Below are 17,901 nucleotides of genomic sequence, written 5' to 3' on the forward strand. Positions count from 1 at the left end.
GACGTGCCCCTGCTGCTCGCTATAGGCCCGAAAAAGTGCCGGTCGCGGTGCTCATTCGAGTGATACGAGATACCGCAACTTTCTGGTGGCCTTCCTGCGTATTCAGCCGGGCAAGGGTATACAGAAACATTATATCAGCAGGGCGTGTCCTACAAACAGGAGCGCATACACAACGCACGAGAACGTTACCATGCGATCAAACTGATTCTGCACTAACGTACTCTTTTGTATACGTACTGTGCTCATACGGGCATATACTCGTTATTCGTGAAAATACGCCACGTCCAGAAATACTGAACATTTCTAAAAATATCGCATGAAGACCGCATGTACTTCAACAAATGTCACTTAACAACGTCGAGGGTGTCTGCCCCTTTATTAACGTGCGTATTTGCGGCACGTAGTCGTAACGTCTATGCTGCGTTAAGGCATAATTTCGGTCAGGATTAAGACACTGCTATAATGCCGTAGCAGAGTTAGGAATAAGTGGCCGTAAATAAATATCTTATTAGCAGGGGTGCTCGCTAGGCGTTGCCAACTAAAGGCTGTTGATACTCGGGTGCCTTTGTGAAATATCGCTTTTAAGAATGCTGCCCATTGAGTTACACCGGTGCATTGCGGTGAGATTCGACAAATCGCCGCAGAGGAAATGTCCAAAATTCTTGGGTATGTCCTATAAATGAGCATGCAACAACATTTATGATGAACACTCATTCTTTCAGGAGCCGGGTTGATAATTGGCGAGTCTTGTGGTTATGACGTTATTAAAGTGGCGCCAATTGAAGCAGTTGCGGACCCATTATGCGATTTTATTAGTGACCTAACAAATCTTGTGTTTACTAGAGGCAAATCACCGGATAACATGAAGATTGCTAGGATCATCGTCTTCCATATAAAGGTGGCGCCATTGATTGCACCCCTAATTATCGGCCAACATCGTTATTTCCAGTTATTTTCTAAAATAATTGAAAAAGCCTTAGATTCTAGAATAACTGGACACCTGCGAAATCATAACCTCATATCCACGAATCAGTATGATCATCATACCTTGCTGGTGAAGCAGCGCACTGACACGGACACAGAGAAGACACACAAGACGACACTCGCGTGTCACTCTGTGTCACGACACTCGCGTCATTCTGTGTCCGTGTCAGTGTGCTGCTTCACCAGCAAGGTATGATGATCAATCACCAACTAGCCCAACTTTCCACATTACTGAATCAGGATGTCTTTCAAAGGGGTAAATGCACTGAATCTGCTTTACTTGAAATACGTGATAAAATTGTTGCGAATATAGAAAATCAACATTAAACAGTAAGTATATTTTCAGACTTTGTTAAAACATTTGATTCCATTAAATACAGTATACATTTCTCTAAGTTGCCCATTTATAGAATCAGTGGCGTCGCGCTAGAATTACTGCGTAGCTATCTATGATATCGCTCCCAAAGTGTGGAAATCAACAAAACAAAATCAGATTTATAAGATATTAGGTACGGCGTCCCGCAGGGTTCTATTTTAAGTACTACCTTTTATCTGCTCTATATCAGTGACATCGTTGCAATACCAGAAGCACCCGATAGTATTATATGCCGACGATACAAATGTATTTTTCCCCTCTGAAAGCATTTATGTTCTAAATTCTCTTTTTAATAACTGGTTAAATTCGCTTTGAGTGTGGTTATCGGCTAAAAAAATAAAACCGAACCTTAAACAAACAAAGTAGTTTGTTGTTGTTTCTATTAACAAGCGCGTTTTGCTTATTAAAAAGCCCGTTAAGCTGCCATCTTTTTTATTTAAATCAGAACCACTTGAAAGCGTTTCCCAGTACAACTTACCGGGTGTACTCTTACACGAAAATCTACGGTGGACGCATCAAGTAAGTTCTATTAAACGTAACGTAGCACAATTAATTGGTATGCTGATAAAGTATTCCATGTTGTTACTCTTAAAACTTAAGCGTCAGGTGCATTCTTCCACTATTCTTTCTAGACTCCATTATTGTTTACTTGTTTGGGGCGTCACTCCTAAAGGTAACATAGAAATTCTATTGCGAATGCAGGAAAGTGTATTAGTATTGTTCATGACCTATCGACGTAGGACCACACTTCTGAGTACTTCCAATAGGAGAATATATTGAATGTCAGCAGTCAATACAAGCAAGTCACCTGAAAAAAGCATCTTTAGAATTCATAAGTAATTGCAATAATTTTTTTTCTATATACACCAATACCAAAACTAATTACACCTTAAGTTCTAGGAACTTTGTTAAGATAAAATTCATAACAAACAACGGCAATCAGCTATTACAATGGCAGATTACTTTTAATGGTGAACACGCTTTATTCGATATTATGGCCATTCCTGAACTCTTTCAATATTCATTAAGAAAATGGAAGTTGTATTTTCGCGACAATTACCTTCCTCTTTCTGATTGCTATTCCTGATGGTCAACTAATATGCAATTTCATGTATATTGCGAGACTGTTTGTTTTAATTTCGCTTCGCTTTCTTTCCCGAAAAAGCCTATCTGTATCTTATTTTATTGTTCCTTTACTTCTTTATTTGTATTGTAGTTATTGTGCTGTATTAATTTATTGCATGTAAAACTGTGCATTACACACACACACATACAGACACACACACGTATATATATATATATATATATATATATATATATATATATATATATATATGTATGTATGTGTGTGTGTATGTATGTGTGTGTGTGTGTGTGTGTGTGTGTATTAATTTATTGCATGTAAAACTGTGCATTACACACACACACATACAGACACACACACACACACACACACACACACACACACATACATACATACATATATATATACACGTGTGTGCATAATATATGGCTGTATGAATGCATCTATGTCTATATATTTTACATTTTTCTATTTTTTTTCCGCTGTTGTCTGCTGGACACGCCAGGAGCCTAGTCGGGCGTGCAGAGTCCCACCATCTGCTCCCGCGTCACGACAATCGGGTATTGTAAGAAAAAAAATCCCAATAATCAAATCTCAATCCTGAGTACCGAGTGACAGAAGTTTTATGCTAGTATCGCCGGGCGAGGGCACGGACAGCCGGCAATCAGCGGACTCGCAACGGGTATCACGCTCACCAGCAGCTCGTAGTGCGGGAAGAGGCGAACCCGCTGGTTGTCGATGACGATCAGCTTGGACGACTCGGAGAGGCGCACGACGCCCGCGAGCAGCGAGCTGCGGCCGAAGCCGGGGCTACGGCCGTAGTGGAACTCCTCCGCGTGATGCCGGCGACCGGGCTCCGACGCGGTGTTGGCCGTCAGGCGCACCGCGTTCGACGGCCACGGGTGGCCGGCCTGGTGCGCAGTCCACGAGAACGTCACGCCCGCCGAGTGGGCCTGCGCCACCGGCGACGGCTCCCATTCGCAAGCGCTGCCACTCTACACCTTCATCCGTACCGCATCGTCATCATCATAATAACCATCGTCGCGGTCGTCGTCAACCACCACCACCACCACCACGGAAGCAACAACACCTGCTACTACAACTTCTACGGACAAGGGTATCGAACCAGAACTTCACCAAAACCGAAAAAAAGGCGCTATAATTTGCTCGAACCGGAACTAAACCAGGAGGTGCATTTTTTTTTTTTTTTGCTCCAGGGCGATACCGAAGATAGCGGTTTTTGGTTTATGTTGGCGATTTTCACTGGAATATTTCGCCAATGTTATTGTTTTTCGCAACTTTCTCTGCACTTTTCACTGCTTATAGCTCAACCGCGCTACCTAATTTCTAAATGAACTCAAGCCTGCTGTAATTTTAGAAGTGCCGGCACAGTTTTTGCGGTTTTCAACGTGGCACTTCCAGAGGCCGACATATTAGGGATAAACTCGTGAGCGTTTGAACTTTGAGCTCACCGTTTACGTGTCAAAAACACGATCCGATTATGAGGCACGCCGTAGTGGGGGACTCCGGAATAATTTGATCCATGTGGGGTTCTTTAACGTGCACCTAAATGTAAGTACACGGGTGTTATCGCATTTCGCCCCCATCGAGATGCGGCCGCCGTGGCCGCGATTTGATCCCGCGACCTCATGCTTAGCAGCCCAACACCACAGCCACTGAGCAACCACGGTGGGTGTTGGTGAGCGTCAAATAGCGCTGCCGTGGTGGGGGATCCATACAGGGTGGTCCAGCTAAAATGCAACACTAGATAGATAAATAAATAAATAAATAAACAAATAAATAAATAAATAAATAAATAAACGGTAGAAAGGTGGATTATCTTACGTAAAAATGTTAATTTTTTAGTCTTATTAAGAAACATCAGTACTATTTTTTAGTTCCAGATATCCATCTATTTATCTAATAGCAATTACCTAACTTTTCTATTTGCGCTAATCGTAGAGATGTTACTGTGCGGGTTAGAATAGTCACAGACGACAAAACAGGCTGTTTCCATGGCGCGTTTACTTTTACCGTCGAAAAGCGAAAGCCCACGAAATATGAAGTAAAGAGCTGCGAGTTGATGTCGATGAAGAACAATGTCTTCCTGAGCGAGCTGGGGCTGAGAATGGGATGAAGTTACTGCGAGAAACACTCTATCCCGTCATCCCTCGCGCGAGAGGAGTAGGAGGAGTACTTGAGTGCCTAAATTTTTTTACTGCGCTGCCTTCGTGATCGGTCTGTATTTTCAGTCTGCACATTCTCAGGAATCGGCCCACGAAATAGGCTAGTAACATACCTACCCGACAGGAACATGGTAACTCGCCAAGGAAGGCATTGTCATCAATACACCACGTGACTACGTGCGTGCCCTCGCACACGAGACAGCTGCACCGCCAGACAATCTCAGCTGGAGAGCGAGCAGGTAATTTCAGGCTCGCCGCTCAGGGCAGTGCGTTTCGTCGATGTCGACACGCGATAATGGGCGGAAGCTGTTGGCGCTTCGAGGGAAGAACACAGCAAATGCTGTCGCCGCTCTGCCCAGCAACAAGTGAGGTGAGCTATAGCAACAAGCTTCCAACACTATGCGCAATGCATTTATCATATGTAGGGTGACAACCGACACGATATTTCGGGAACTGCACCGAGCGGCTCCTTGCAGAGCGCGAAAGGACGCCAGCAGTCGGCGACAAGTGTAACCGCGCTTCGAAAGCCCAGCAGGTCACAACGTGATCGGTGCGCTACAGGCGTTATACCAAGTACATGCACAAGTGGTAGCCGAACTGTCGTTGCTGTGGTGTTACGGTGAACTGAAATCTAATGTAATACGGCCGCGCTCTTAGCGGTTTGCTGCTAACACCTGACTACGAAGAAGAAAAAGATGCTATAGCGTGACTGTGTGATCCAGCAAAAACGTCGGCAATAAACTTCAATACGCTTTTCTGGCTGGTCAAATACATGTTAGACAGCTTGTTCAGTGATTATACTAGAAGGATAACCCGAAGCGAACGGATGTATTATGGTAATAAAATAGATTTTGAAAAAGTGCGTGTGTCCTTTTATAATTTTTTGTAGTCGAACAGGGCGGAACGAGAACGTGGATAACAGTTAACATCCCAAAAGCAGGCAAAGCCAGAAACTGCTATGTAATGTGACTCCCACGTCTAGCCGAATATTCATAAAAATCACAAGACGGCCCACACATGGAAATTACCCCGAATTAAAAAAAAATAACAGCTAAATTTATTAATTGTGATTTGTTAAATTCGTGGAATGAATTGTTAGAGATAACACGTTTGAAAGAAATGCTGGCTTTCATGAGTATCTACAGTGCTAGACCACCTGACGGTGTAGCTCCTTTTCTAAATACACAATTATCGCTTGCATTGACGGTGGTATTGAATTACAACGAGTTTATCGTTGTTTATCTCAGGCGTCGCTGACAGAACTTACAGATAGGCAAATAGGGTGGTGTTGCACACGTCAAGTGCTGCAGGCAGCAGACGCGATACACAGCACCGACTTCCAGCTTTATCGATGCAGATGCATCATTCTAGCATTATTCTTGTGGCACTCGCTAGGCGTATAACGAATAAAGCCACAATTCGAAAAAAATCTTAAAATAAAAAGAAGAACTGTTATAGAAAAAATTCCTTACCGCATGCGCCCCCCCCCCCCCCCCACATGCAAAAAAATTAAATAAAAGATAAGCGGAAGTAGAAAAGAATACGTGGCAGTTTATTTCTCGTTGGCCTCAGTCATCTGTGGCGACCCCTTGAAGCGGCAGACAGCGCGCAATGGTGTACGTCAAGATGACAATGTTAATCTTGGAGTTGCGGAACAACTACAAACCATTATCACCTTATCCTAGCGGGCGCATTATCAGCGCGGAAGGCGACACCCTGCGTGAAACCGTGCGCTTAGTTTACGGCGATCGCCCGCAAATGTTCTGCACGCCACTTAAAATGTACCACAGTCGCAAAGCAATGTTCAGAAGCGCGGTCAACTAAAGGACGTTGGTCATGATGTCTGAAACCAGAGAGGAACGCGACGGCAGTGTTCCGGCCACTTCGCCTGCCGCATTCCTTGATAGAGTATGGAGTGAAACTGGAACTCTGCAGCCATTCCACGATTCGCCACAATCGGTCGTGCTGCACGACACCACGACCTGCAGTTCAACTCTTTCAAAGGTATGTCCCTCAAAGTTATTTGCTTCTTTTGAAGTTCATGCCGCAGCGGACTGATTGTAGTGTGCGGCAAGGAATCATGCTGCGCTTCGTGCAAAGTAGCTGTTCAACGCGCTTGTTACTATCGCAGGGCAGTAACCATCCTATTCACGCACTCAATAATATAAGGTAGCTGTGCAGGCGTACGGGGTTTTGAGACAACCGGGCAACACCTTGGCCTGCCGTTCAACTTGTTACAGCGGCACGTGCCTCGATGTCGTTTCCTTCCGCAGTTGATGACATCGGGAAACGCATGCATGCAGTGTGCGTCTGACTGACAAGCAGCATTTCCTACGAGACATTGTACAACATGACGAATTGCCCGATTCTATGCGGCAGAGTTAAGCCTCTTTTTCTGCTGCCTCGCCGCACAATAAGTTTCCAACGTTGGTGGCTCCTTTACGCGCCATTATGCAGAGTCTTTCTTTCTGTTTGGCACTGTGTTTGTTGCATGATTGTTTGGCAACTGCAATGACGTAGGGACGCCACACAACTGACACGGACCGTATGAGTGCGCAGTTTTTTGATGTGAGAATTTTTACAGGTCTAAATAAGAGAATTTTTTTTATGAAACTCGCAATTGAAAATGAAAACAAACTAGTCCTCTTACACCCCGCTAATGAACGACTTGTATATCTTCCATGGTTAGGGCATATATTTCACAAACGCTATCTTCTTCATCAACGGTAAGGATGGCTGACCCAACCTCAGAATCTCGCAGTGAAGGCTTTTAAGGTTTCCCACCATCTTATTAGATTGGCCCAGCAAAAAAGAGCGAGGAATCTTGGAAGCCTTCAAATGGACATCGCAAGTACCCTAACAGTGCTCATGCTTAATTCCTACGGTTGAACAACCATCGTTCTTTAAATGCTGCTTCGGCGCGTGAAACTGCGGTATTATTTTTAGCTTCCTTACTATGCTGCCATAATCAGACGTCACGTAAATGTCGAGGTGGTGTCCCAGACCACTCCACGCGTCATTTTATCGCGTGTAGCAATTATACGGAACCTGCTCAAGTACAGTTTATGGCTCTGCGTAGCCGAGCAGAGGTCGCGGGTCCGCTTCCTGCCCACGGCCTCATTCTGATGGGTAGCGTGCAATGAGTGTGCGTTAAATAACCTCAGTTGCCCTAACATATTTCGGCATCCTCCACCGCAGCGTATCTCCTAACATTTTGCGCAGTTTCGCGACAGTAAATTTCACAATTAGAAATGTCTCGAGCTGAACAGCGCATGCGCAACCCGCACGCGCCGTGTTGGAAGTAGTGCGATCTGCTTCATGGTGCCAGTGAACAAGTGGAAGGGTGAAACGAATTTCCGAAAAAAAAAAGAAACTGATCCCTTGATGCGCGTTGTTTTTCCACACACCCAGTGTTTTCGGTCACGTGCTAATTTTCTCAGGTGCGCTACAAGGGAAATTAAGGGAGTGGTACCACCAAACAAAACCTCATAGACAATTAGGATTGCTTACGTGTGTGAATGCGACAGTATTACATCGTTTGTAGACCTCGGAACGTCGTGAAAACCCTCATTTTATACACTCATGACGTGGCGCCACCAATGACGCACGCTCTATAAGACACACCCTTAGTCAGCCAGAACCGTCAAGCTGCCGTGGCGTCGGGGAAGCATGCTCGGCTCGGGCCCTGGATGTGCCGGGTTTGATTAGCACCCAGACCGAAATTTACCGCGTTTTCTTTGAAAAGCCATTAATTTGTTTCGTTTATAGGAATCTCCCTGAGAAATTTCGCGTTAATCCGACCATTTTCTTTAGGTGTTTTTACTCTTTGGGCAGTCGGCAATTTTTGGTACCATGTTTATGCCACGCCCAGCGATTTTCGCGTGATGGGACATATAATGCTTTTGCATTAAACCATTCAATCTGGCGAACTTGTGCACGTTACCGAAAAATGTAACTAATCGCACTTACTGCCTTCAATAGTGTAATTTATTAGTGGTCATTTTCTTCCTCACGAAAGTAATTAATCAATTTGAAGAAGAAAAAGCGATTAGGTTTACGTTACTTTCCTCGGCACATTTATTGTCATGTCGCTTATTACAGTGAGAAAACAGAGCTGCCCTGGCTTTTTTTCAGTGCCTCCTCTGCAGTTTTTCACAACCTTGTTTATTATTGCTAGCAATCGCTTTCTAAAATTTCCTCGGTCATCATCTCGTTTTTACTGCGTACACGTCAGCAGCTGCAATGTAAACTTGCTGTATGAGCGCGCAGCAGTGATGGGTTGTATTATGATGTACGGACACTTTGCTCACAACACTGTGTTCACTTCAGTGCCGCGATGGTCGCCTAGATGCCCTCTATTTATGAAGCGCAGTGCTTCAATGTTGCTGAGGCTCACGATATGCGCTCCGGGTAGGTCGAACGAAAATTGAAACAATCATAGCTAGGTAATTTCCTGGCCTAATTAAGGCCGCGACTCGCCATCACTGACAAGCAAGAGCACCGCCTGTTCAATTAGTATAGGCCAATATATGTTAGAGCAGGGCAGGCGCCCTTCACTCTTTTAGCCATTTAGACCGTGGAATTGTGAGGGGACGCTAGGCGAAGTCCACGTTCCTCGGAAAGGAACGCATCTGGTTACACGTAATTGGTTACAGAACGAGTAACTAAACTACAGCGAACCTTACTGAGTAGAAAAAGAATAAAGTAATAGATCAATTACAGCTACTCACAAAATGCGACTGATAACGAGTAATTAGTTACACAGTCTTTAGGTGTGTAAACTTTCTCGTCGCCAATTTGTGACTGCTTACAGGTGTCCGACGCAGACGTCACTTTCGAATACATTGACGAGTTGTTGGCGGAAGAGTTGCGTGATCGGCTTCGTTCCTTCCGGAGAGCATCTGCTGCCAAGGAGGAGAGGTTGGGTGACTACTACAGGATCCGGCGCATACACAAGATCTTGACCATGCGACCCTACGAAAAGGCAGTGACTGGAGTCTGAAATCACAGACGTGTCTATTGACAAGGCCTCCGGCAAGCGAGCAACAGCTTCTGTCGCCACATGAAATTCTCGCTCTGCCTGATCGACCCGACCACGGGACTCGTTTTATTATGACTTTAATGAGACACACTCCTGTACGCACGCAATTCCGCCGAAATTGGGCTGAAATCGGGTAATTCATTGTTCGTGTTTTCAAAGATCGCGTTCTGACTGTTAAGTGCCTGCCAAATTTTCCCTTTTTCTGAATATTTGTTGCAGACAGAACGAGCGGTACTTTACCATAGTCGTTACATTGATGCATTTGGTGCGCACTGCGCGTAGCTCATCTGAATTGTCGCACGATTCATGGGTCATTGTTGCTTGCCAAATAGTTTTAATGAAGCCTTCATCCTCGTCAACTAATGGTTTGTTCTATGTCGGCGTTACCACATTGCTGTGACAAGCACTGTCTCCTGTGTGCAGCCATTCAACCTTCGCTAAAGTTCTCTTGTGCTTGTCCGTGCGCGTTCCGTGACATGCGCCTCTGTATTTTTGCACAATATCTTGTCTCTTCGTTAAATGTGTGGAAATGCCAGCTCGTGCGTTCCAGTTCATATACAGGTTGTCCCGCATAACTTGAGCCAAAGTTTTTAAAAATGAAAGGCACTCCGGACGCGAGTTGAACCGAATGCATAATGTTGGCACTGGCTTAGAGTTACTCGGGCTATTTTTTTATTTCCCCCTTAACTAATGGATTAGTTCAGTTTAATTAATCAACTTTTTCAGTATTGGCTGCAGACCCCAAGTGTGACGCAAACTTGTAGAGCACCTTGAGAAACCCCTCAATAAATGGTTTCCAACACGACATATCTCACGTGGTCCTTTCTTCCGCGTTCCGAAGAAAGCCAGCGAAAAAAAAAACCACGTGACGGGGCGCTTGCGCACTGCTATTGTGCTGCTCTCAAGCGCGCGAGGGATGAACAAGGTCGGATGCAGCGAGACTGGCCGACTGGCCCGCGACAGGGCGTTGTGCCTGGTGTAGGTATCGGGGCATGCGGCTCTCATCGCATAACGTGCCGCGATGGCGGTTGTGCTTCACACGTCCACGGCGTACGAGCAACGAAGTGTGATTCGTCTTCTATGGAGCAAAGGACGAACACCCATCGAAATCCACAAGGAAATGCAGCCCACGTACGGAGAAAGGTATCTCGTTTGAGAAGTGTGTGGTGGTGGTGTTGTCAGTTAGCAAAAGACCGTGAAGACTTGCATGACAACGAGCGTCTACCACAGGGGCATATCAAATTTAGTGCTATGATGGGACAAACGTCTAAACCGGTCTGAGGACTACGTGAAAAAACGCTGCAAGGAACGTAGAATAGTACGTATATTTGTAATTACTTGTGCGTACCTTATTTTGCCTCATAAAAAAAATAGGGGCAAAGGCTTTTTGATTCGCCCTCGTAAAACGTGGCGGGCATGACGCGTTTGTGGATTCTGCAATCGCTTCCAGTGCCTTTATTTCACAAACGTATAGCCTTCAATATTTGGTTTGTTTACTCCAAAGGAGCCGTCGTATGGTGTGGTCGGTCGCTTGGCCACTCTAGACAAGATTACTTCACACACGTGACAATATAATGGGGCGATAGCATACGGCTTAGCTATGGGCAAAGAAAATGTGGGTGCAGTTATGCCGACCCCTGAAAAAAATCATCCGCTTCTGGATATGAACTGACACCAAAAGGGTAATGTGATTGCGTGTAGCAAGCATTCACGTCTCTAGGAAGTTTGAATCACGATACACGGGACAATGAATGCAGGGTTGTGAGCACCAGAGTCACGTACATTATGATGCGAAGAGCACATATCCCCGTTACTCATATTATTACAGCATTTTTTTTTTGTTTCCTAACCAAGCGGACGCGGTTCCCATTAGCAACAGAAAGTGCTGCCATACACGTATATTGAACGGTGTACTGTGTATTATTTTGGCACTCAAGACTGTCGTTGTACTTTGAACTATTATATAATACTGAAATGTTATTGTCAATCTAATATTGGGTTTCCTTCTGCAATTTAAAGCCTATTCTGCGGTCGCATATGGTCTCAATAGTAATTGATAAACGAATAAATATAGACATATAAATAAATAAATAAATAAATAAATACATAAGTAAATAAATAAATAAATAAATAAATAAATAAATAATGAAAGTGAAATTGTTTCATACCTTCAGCAGGGAAAAAAGTTTCTGCCATTGGAAGGCATGCTTAAGTTCTACCCCCTCAAAAATTTACTGTAACTGCCTTCAAGAAAGCCATTTCTTGCTCATGGTATAGATGTATATATGTAAATTTTCATGCTGCCTTTTCGTGATTGCTTACAGATGTCCGATGCAGAGATAGTTTTCGAGTTCTTCGACGAGTAGCTGGCCGATATGCGGATTGAGGGGCTTCGTTCCATCTAATTTTTTCCGGCAAGATATCGGAAGCCGCGTCGTTATCGGCGCTGTGCCCGCTTCCCTCGCGTGTGCGTACCAGGTACTCGAAGTCGTCCTCGAATCGTGGCGGTATCCCTTGCCACACCACGAGGCAGCGCGGCTGCGGGGCGGCCACAACGCAGGGACCCTGGTGCGAGTCCACCGAGCGGCCGAAGAAGAAGCGGCGCCGGTTGAAGAGGAGGCCCGCCAGCACGGCCTCTGCTGGGAACACCACTTGGTCGCGCGTGGACGGCGGCGCGGTCTCCGAACTCGCCTCGCCCGCATCGTGGGTGGGGCGGCGCGCGTTACCGATCGTGGAGTTGCTCGCCTGCAATTTTCCCCTGGCTTTGCGTGCAAGGCAGGAGAGCGCGAGCTCACGTGAAAGACAATAGGTGGTTTTATATTAGGGGATGCAAGATGCATTCAGCTTTCGTTTGTACGTCTCCTATAGGCGGTACAGAGTTATAGCTTGTCCCTGAAGGTATCGCCGTTAACGGAATGCCAGATCACCAGAGCCGTGGAAGGCAGCATCAACAGCTGGTGACGCTTTGAAGAATTACAACGCGTTCGAACGTTTTTAAAGCGAAGCTTTCGTCGACTACCTTTGTCTTTTTTCTTGATTTACAACACCAGTTAGGCGGAATATAGTTGGTGGCTGATATATATTAGCTCTGTGCTAGCTCTCGGAGTGGTTAAAGTCTCCACCACAAGATGGCGCCACCAACGCGGATTAAAATTGAGGAGCTTTAGATTTTGGTGCTTCCGTAACATGGTATTCCGCAGAGAGTAATACGTTTACAGACAACCTAAATCTCTCAAGTGTAAAGAAAACGCTCGACGCGCTTTGTGTGCGCTAAATGCAAACACTTTGCGAGACGTTGCGGTGCGAGTCTCTTGCAGGCTTTTGGTTTAACACATGGCAACGCAAACAAAGATGGATGGATGGATGGGTGGATGGGTGGATGGTTGTTACGAGCGTCCTCCTTGAAACGGGGCGGTGGGTTGCGCCACCAAGCTCTTGCTAGCGCACAAGGCGCCATCTGGCGCCACGGTTGAGACCTGTCCAAGTCGAGACGATCCATCGTGAAGTCTATGGAACCCAGACTCGCCAAACGATCTCAGAAATAGGCCACGTTAGCTGCTCATACCTTTCAATTAATTGAGTTGAGAGGAGGACAAATCTTAACACCAACTATTGGCGATCAATGATGTGAGAGGGCCACCATCGGACCAACTATATTAGAATACCAGTTTACTCAGTCATTTACAAAACATTCCAGGACATTAAATGGGAGCTAGCTTAAAGGTGGGTGGGCGAAAGTGACTTAATATGTACGCAAGAAATAGCGCCAGATGTAGTGCGCAAGCACAGAACCAACGTTCTGCTTCGGTTGATATGGAGTGCTGCTCTCGAAGATGGTTTATGGTCCTTAAAGGCCAATTAAAGCAACAAAAATTAGGATCGCATAAGAACCGTAGTTTAGTATAGTGTAGATATAGAACTATCCCTGCAAAATTTCACGTTTGGAATACGAGCGGCAGGGTCACAGAAAGCTCGAAGAAATAGCCGCCCTTCATGCCAAGCTTCGAGACCGGGCTAGTTCGCTGTCCATGTTACCCTGACTTCTGCACTTCATCGTTTCGTGTCCTTGCCTCGTTGTGTGCTGCAAGTCACTGTTTCATACTAAAACTAAAAAGAAGCGCATCCATTATCATTCGGAGGAAGTGAAGAATGACCTAGAATGAGTGGCTTCTCTGTACTACTCGGTATGACCTCCAAGATAAGGCGCCGTCCGGGACGCACTGAAAGATCTCGGAGGCGGCGTGGAGGGAGTTACCTACGTCATAACGACTGCCACACGGTGCACGCGTCGTCTGCTTAGGCGTTGTTTAAAGGCTGCTAACAAGAAAACTACAATTACCAGCCCTGCGCGGCTTTGGCAAGATTGCATGGGTGGTAGATACTATACTCATTTATACCAAATTTAGCCAAAGTGAAATTTCGTTGCAGTTAGCAATACCTTGTCTCGTACTTTGCTTAGGTTGTCTTTGATTACGGGGTTGAGAGACTCCATTATTGCGTATGCTGTATTTGGAAAAAGTTTTTTTTTTTTTTTTTAGAGAGCTGGCGTACCTAATTTAGCTGACGCTCCTGGCCCTGAGAAAAAATATAGTAAGACATGACCTGACAAAAGGAATATCGCACGATAGCGGCAATGCGCATGAAAAAAACCAAGCGAAATTTGAGTTCTGCACACGAAGTACTGCTAACGCCATTTCCTAATGGCTATATGCCAAGGCGTCCACGTCCGCTAATTTCAAATATATTTTATTTGCCATTTTATAACGTGAGAGACCACAAAGAAACGAAGAATACACCTGGGCCTGCACTGTACATAGCAATGTTCTTGTGCGCAAAATGCATGCGACGTCTCTGGATCAGTGCAAGAGCCTCAGGTTCAACATGGTTCTAGAAATGCGACAGTAGTTTCAATCACATGACGCTTGCGGTCGAAGGGAAGTTTCAAGAGCCACCATTGAGATGGCTAGCATATTTAGGCACAGGTTTAAGCAGCGCCAGGGTGTACATTCATTACGCTCATTTAGTGGCTTGAGAACAGCAGGTTGGCTTTCGCCCATGGGTATGTGTGCTATTTTCTGCGAAAATCCACAAGGCTGAGGGAAAATATACAACAGAGAAATTTGGCATGCACCCGAAAGTACGAATTAAAAAAAAAATTCATCTTTGTTGTTAACTCAGAAGCCTAATCCTTTACAGACTTCCTTTCTGTTGTTATTTATTGTAACACACATTTTACAACGATGTGTATCCGCGCCAGCTTCCCTTTCGTAAACGTTCCTCAACACTACGAATGTCCGCCAAGCTCATTTAATAATTTTAAATATGATTTTCGAGAACAAGCCTCAGCAAGTGCAGCGAACGAAGCTGCATACTATTTAGCGATAGGAAGGACAATAAAATCTGCGTCTTGCGGCCGCTGCGATAACCATCGTCAGCAGTGAACTGCACGAAGCGCACTGAAAATGCCCCGTTGTTGCCGCAGACAGCAACCGGTTCCAAAGGTCGTTCGCGTGCCGCTGTCTCCGGCGTGGTCGAGTGGCTAGGATGTCTGGCTTTCACCCAGAAGTCCCGGATTCGATTCCCGGCGTCGGAACACGCTTGAAGGTCTCATGGTGTAATGGTCAGCACTCTGGACTCTGAATCCATCTGAGTTCAAATCTCGGTGAGACCTACATTGTTTTTTTTTTCTTTTTATTAAAGTATACATTCGCAGCGCCACCGCTGCACAGGGACGAATATTTTCTTCATGGCCGTAATCGCGATGCCGCTTGCGATCCCCCCGTCACTTTATTATTATTTTTTTGTATAGACAGAGAAACTGCTGTGGAAAGATATAGATGTTAAACTTAGTTGTGGTGTGAGGTACAAATTACCTGTCATTTTCTACTGTATTCTGTTGCAGTTATCATGCGATTTCTTTGTTCTTTCTCTGCAGTATTCTGCTGCAGTTTCCCTTTCGTTCTTTTGTAATGTCTGTGCTTTCTCTTTCAGCGCTGTATGCTGCTGAAGTTATCCTTTCGTTCCTTTGTTCTCCCTATGCTTCATTATATTGTGCTGCATTATGTTGCAGTTATTGTTTCATTCATTTTTTTCTTCCTGTGCGGTATTCTGTTGTAATTATTCTTTTCATTCCCTTGTTGTTGTTTTTTTCAATCTTTTGTGCTTTATTCCGTTGCAGTTATCCTTTCATTTTTTGTTGTTTTTCTGTGCGTTGTTGTAATGCCTTTCATTCCTTTGTTTTTCTATGTTTCATTTTTTTCTGCTTTATTCTGTTGCTGTTATCCTCTCATTTCTTTGCTATTTCTTTGTGATATTGTGTTGTACGTATCCCTTTATTCGTTTGCTTTTGCGTATGTTTCGTTCTCTTGTGATTTATGCTGTTGCAGTTATCCTTTCATCTCTTTGCTATTTCTTTGCTATTTCTTTGTGATATTGTGTTGTACGTATCCCTTTATTCGTTTGCTTTTGCGTATGTTTCGTTCTCTTGTGATTTATGCTGTTGCAGTTATCCTTTCATTTATTTGTTCTTTCAGTGCCTTGTTCTGTTGTACTTATATCCTTTCATTCATTTGTTCTTTTTATGCTTCATTCTTTTCTGCCGTATTATGTTGCAGTTGTGCTTTCAGTGCTGTACTTTGTTGCAGTTATCCTTTCGTTCCCTTTTGATTTTTACGCGGTAGGTTCAAAATGCTTTCCGCTGGTTAAGGCAAAATATGTTACAAAATGCTTATGAATTAGGCAAATTAATATAACTAGCCAGCAAGGCAGAAATTCCTATTTCAATGGAAGATTCTCGAAAGAAATCTTATTAACTCACCTCCGTAGTAACGGGAATGCTTAGGCGACGATTGTCCACAGCTTTTGAGAGAGATTTACCTAGAAAATACCGTGTGCGTTGAATGGGAAGGGATGAAGAGCGAAGAGAAAGTTGATATCAACAATGGACTGAGGCAGGGGTGCCCTTTATCCCCACTGCTGTTTATGATGTACATGGTGAGGATAGAGAGGGCGCTAGAAGGAAGTGATATAGGGTTTAATCTCTCATACAAACAGACGGGTACAGTAGTAGAGCAGCAGCTTCCAGGATAGTTTCATGCGGACGACATTGTGTTGCTATCTAACAAGCAAAGTGATATGCAACGTCTCGCTAATATCTGTTGACAGGAAGGCGAGAATTTAGGTTTGAAATTTAGCTTTAAAGAATCAGGTGTTAGGGTATTCAATGAAAAGAGTGAACAGACAATGTCAATACAGGGACAGGAATATACCTCACGTAAAAGAATATAAATATCTTGGTATATGGATAAACGAAGTCAATATACATATGGAAACATAGGAAAAAACTAACAGTAAAGAGGAAGAGAAATGCGGCCGTAGTGAAACACAGAGCGCTATTTGGGATAGTACGAGGTGCTCCGAGGTATGTGGAAATGTGTAATGGTTCCGGGACTTACATTTGGAAATGCGGTTGTCTGCTTGAAGTAAGGCGTACAATCAGGACTCGATGGCAACAAAAGGTCAGTGGGACGCCTCGCACTGGACGCTCAATGAAAGACTACAAATGAGCAGTGCAGGGTGATATGGGCTGGGCAAGTTTTGAAGTGAAAGAAGCTCAGAGTATTATTGATTTTCAAGATCGACTGAGGAATATGAAAAATAGCAAATGGGTTGGGAGAGTAGTCAGGTATTTGTACCGGAAACACATTGACTCACAGTGGAGGAAAAGAACGAGTAAGCTTACCAGCAAGTATGGCAAGCAACATGGAAACAAAGAACGTCAAACGCAAAGTCAGAGAGGCTGAGACTACCTAATAGGTTGCGGCAATTGAAAAGAAATCTGGTATGAGTAACAACAAAGAAGCAAAAACGAAATCAGGAAAGAAACGACTTGTGATAATTCAAAGGGAAGCTCCTTACTTTTAGAAGCGAGCTCAGGATGCCTTAGAACGCGTACTTATAATATAAAGCGTGGTACATCAAGGAATAAGAAGCATGTGCTTATTGCGGTAAAGCTAGGGAAACGATGGAACATGTTTGAGGGTACAGGGTAAGGAAAAAAAATCATTTATTTATTTTTTCATAATTTAGGAAGCTTACCTCTTTCTTTAAGGTTTCACAGTCGCAATTTTCTTGGAAAGTAATATTTTGGGCTGAAAAGAAGTCTTTCCGAAACCACGTAGTGAGCAGCCACACCTCCTTTTCGCATACCCTCCGCTTTATCATCAATTTC

The 17,901-nt window shown here is 44.4% G+C and overlaps 1 long non-coding RNA gene and 1 other non-coding gene across 2 annotated transcripts; both read left to right on the forward strand.

Moving 5' to 3' along the window:
- The first annotated feature begins 6,230 nt into the window (after positions 1-6,230).
- On the forward strand, positions 6,231-10,476 carry LOC126545381 (uncharacterized). Its single transcript, XR_011893002.1, has 2 exons — positions 6,231-6,634; positions 9,444-10,476. It is a non-coding gene; the product is annotated as an uncharacterized lncRNA (long non-coding RNA).
- Positions 10,477-15,192: 4,716 nt separating this feature from the next.
- Positions 15,193-15,264, forward strand: TRNAE-UUC (transfer RNA glutamic acid (anticodon UUC)). Its single transcript has one exon. It is a non-coding gene; the product is annotated as a tRNA-Glu (tRNA).
- The last annotated feature ends 2,637 nt before the right edge of the window (positions 15,265-17,901 follow it).

Source organism: Dermacentor andersoni, chromosome 3 (genome assembly GCF_023375885.2).
Source record: "Dermacentor andersoni chromosome 3, qqDerAnde1_hic_scaffold, whole genome shotgun sequence".
In the NCBI taxonomy this organism is placed as follows: domain Eukaryota; kingdom Metazoa; phylum Arthropoda; class Arachnida; order Ixodida; family Ixodidae; genus Dermacentor; species Dermacentor andersoni.